The following is a 3,544-nucleotide window of genomic DNA, read 5'->3' on the forward strand; positions in this document are numbered from 1 at the left end:
TGTGAATAAGAAGCCAGTTTTTTAAATTTATATATGCAGTGGAATGCATTACAATTCTTATTACACATATAGAGCACAATTCTCATATCTATGATTGTATACAAAATATATCCACACCAATTAGTATCTTTATACTGTACTTTGGATAATAATGATCATCACATTCCACCATCATTAATAACCCCCTGCCCCCTCCCTTCCCCTCCAACCCCTCTGCCCTATCTAGAGTTCGTCTATTCCTTCCATGCTCCCTCTCCCTATCCCATTATGAATCAGTCTCCTTATATCAAAGAAAACATTCAGCATTTGGTTTTTTGGGATTGGAAGAAGTCAGTTTTTTATAGTGAAGCTGGGGGCAACTCAGTCACTTGCCACCCTGCATTTACTTCCCTCATCCCTGTTTTACTTTTTCCCCTCATTGTTGCTTTCTTGAGATTGAACTCTCCAAAAAAAATTAGTTCTGCAAGCTTTGCCTTAAGCTTTGTTTTCTGGGGAACCTGGCTAATACAAAAGTCAAAATTACTCATATAAGAGGACATACATACAAGCCGGGTATAGTGGCACACGCCTAGAGTCCCAGCTACTCGGGAGGCTGAGGCAAGAAGATCACAAGTTTGTGACCAGCATCAGCAATTTTGAAAAATGGGCTTTTAATGTTACTTTATCTGTAAATCCATTTATTTTCTCATATCCTAGACAATTGTTTCATACTTTCTACCTAAAACTCCACCAATAAGACTGTTAGAACTAATAAACATTTTTAGTAAAGTAGCAGGACACAACATCAACATACAAATATCAATAGCTTTTCTATAGATAAATAATGAATTTGCTTGGGAAAGAAATCAGGAAAGTAATCTCATAGAAAGACAGACAGACAGACACACACACGCAGAACTCTTAGAAATAAACTACAATGTAATAAACTACAAAGTAATCTACAATGAAAATTATAGAACACTGATGAAAGATATTGTAGAAGACACCAAAAGGTAGAAAGACCTCCTATATTCATGAATTGGGAGAATTGATGTTGCTAAAATGTCCATACTATCCAAAGTGATTTATAGTTTCCGTGTAATTCCTATCAAAATTCCAACATCATTCTTTACAGAACTTAAACAAAAAGATCCTAAAAGTCATATGAAAGCACTAAAGACCCCCCCAAAACCAAAGCAATTTTGAGCAAAAAGGGCAAAGACAGAGGCATCATAATATCTGGTTTTAAGACATACTCCAGGAGTTTGGGTTGTGACTCAGTGGTAAAGTGTTTAACTGGCATGTGTGAAGCACTGGATTAAATTCTCATCACCACGTATAGATAAATAAATAAATAAATAAAGGTCCATAGAAACTTAAAAAAAAAAGACATACAACAGATACACAGTAACAAAAATAGTATGGTGTTGGCGTGGACAGCAAAGAAAGCAACTGACAGACTGAAGAGACAATATACAAAATGGGAGAAAATCTTTGCCAGTTATTCGTTTGACAGAGGATTCATATCCACAATATATAAATAACTCAAAAAACTTAAAAACCAAAAAAAAAAAAAAAGTAACCAAATTATAATGGACAGATGCTCTGAATAGACACTTTTCAAAAGAATGCGGTGAAATAGTCAATAGTATGTGAGAAAATGCTCAATGTTTTTAGCCATCAAGGAAATGCAAATCAAAACTACATTGAGATTTGTTTTAGTCAGCTTTTCATCACTGTGACCAAAATACCCGGAAAATAACTGAGAGGAAGTTTCAGAAGCCTCAGTGCGTAGATGGCTGACTCCATTCTCTGGGCCCAACGTGAGGCAGCATATCACCAGGGAAGCGCTCAGCAGAGGAAAACTGCTCACCTCATGGTGGGTCAGGAAGCAGAGAAAGAGAGGGAGGGGGGAGGGGCCAAAGGGGAAAAGGCACCTTTCCAGGGCATTTCCCCAGTGACCCACCTCCTCCAGCTATGCCCTACCTACCTACAGTTTCCACCAAATCTGTCCATTCAAACTAGGATGAACTAATTAAATGACAACTTTCATAACCTAATATTTCACCTTTGAATATTCCTGCATTAACAGGAGATTTGGGGGGACACTTCATATCCAAACTATAACAACATTCCATCTTATCTCAATTAGTATGTCTATTATCAAGAAATCCAAAAAACAAACAAACAAAAAAACAAATGCTGGCACAGATGTGGAGAACCTTTAGAAAAACCATTGGTGGAATGCAAATGTGCACACCTCTATGGGAAACCTCATGGGGCCTCCTCAAATAACTAAAATTAGAACTTCCATACAATTCAGCTGTCCCGATTTTGTGTATATATCTGAAGGAAATTAAGTCAGCATACAAAAAAGATATCTGCATATCCATGTTTATTATAGCACTCTTCACAATAGCCAAGATATGGAGTCAGCCTTGGTATCCATCAACAGATGAAAGAAAACAGGGTTGTATATATACAATAAAGCATTATTCAGCCATAATGAATAATGAAATCCTGTCATTTTCAGGAAAATGGGTAGAATTGGAGGACAAATTTTAAGCCTCACCATCATGCAAATGGCAGAGTCAGCCATGCTTCTCACACTGGATGGCAAAGGCTTGCTCAGCTTTGCATTATCTGAAGGCCCTGGATTGAAGACTAAGGTCTTGAAATGCCAAATTTTTGTGGCTCCATGGATATCAGTAGTATAAAATTTGCCACAATCTTGCATGCATGTCTGCATCACAAATAGACTGAGTGATCCTCTTCTGGCGCAGCATATCCAAGGCTGTATTGCAGTTCTCAGTCATGGCCTTCTTGTGCATGTTGGGCTTCATTCTCTGTTTTGCAATGTGTAGCTTGAAGAAAAAGGTCAAGCATCAAGGTCATTGTAGTTAAAGAGCACTGGACAACAGTCATGGCTAGCAGCTACAACATATTCTTAGAAAGAAAGAATAAACTCTGTAGTGGCAGCAACTCATTTTTCAGAGTTGAGACCTGCACACTTTTTTGAGGCATTGGCAACAGACTCAGTGCTGTCCTGCCTGACCTAGGCCAGGGGGCTCCCACCAGTTGAGAAGCTGACCTTGTGGACCCAGCTACCATTCTTTGCCACCAAAATCTGACATCAGCTCACCAAAAGGCATTTTGCTGCCCCAGAGCATACTGGCTGGCTTTTCATCTATTTCATCAATGTAGGCAGAAAACTCTCTGCATTTAAAGTCACATGATCATGTACCCTGAAAAACAGTGTTGGGATCCAATCCAAGCTGAGGACTGTGGAGTGAATTGACTTTGTAATGTGTTTGCTTACCCACCATTTTTGGACTTGAAATAACAGAAATGAGTCGTGCTACACTTCCCACAGCAAATTTGTTCTCTAAAGGGGACCACTTCACAAAAAGGGTTGTGTGATTAATCTTTAGGATCACCAGGATGGCTTTCAGACTCCAGAAGTAGGCATTGCAGTCTGCCCCTAAAATGACAGATGAAGTGATTGCTCTTGGGAGCCCTGTCAGCACCTTTAATGTCTCCCTTGTGCTCCTAGGGTTCATCTTCT

The 3,544-nt window shown here is 39.0% G+C and overlaps 1 pseudogene; it reads right to left on the bottom strand.

Moving 5' to 3' along the window:
* Positions 1–2,398: 2,398 nt before the first annotated feature.
* LOC107155069 lies at positions 2,399–3,544 on the bottom strand (annotated as a pseudogene).

Source organism: Marmota marmota, unplaced genomic scaffold, assembly GCF_001458135.2.
Source record: "Marmota marmota marmota unplaced genomic scaffold, marMar, whole genome shotgun sequence".
NCBI classification, from domain to species: domain Eukaryota; kingdom Metazoa; phylum Chordata; class Mammalia; order Rodentia; family Sciuridae; genus Marmota; species Marmota marmota.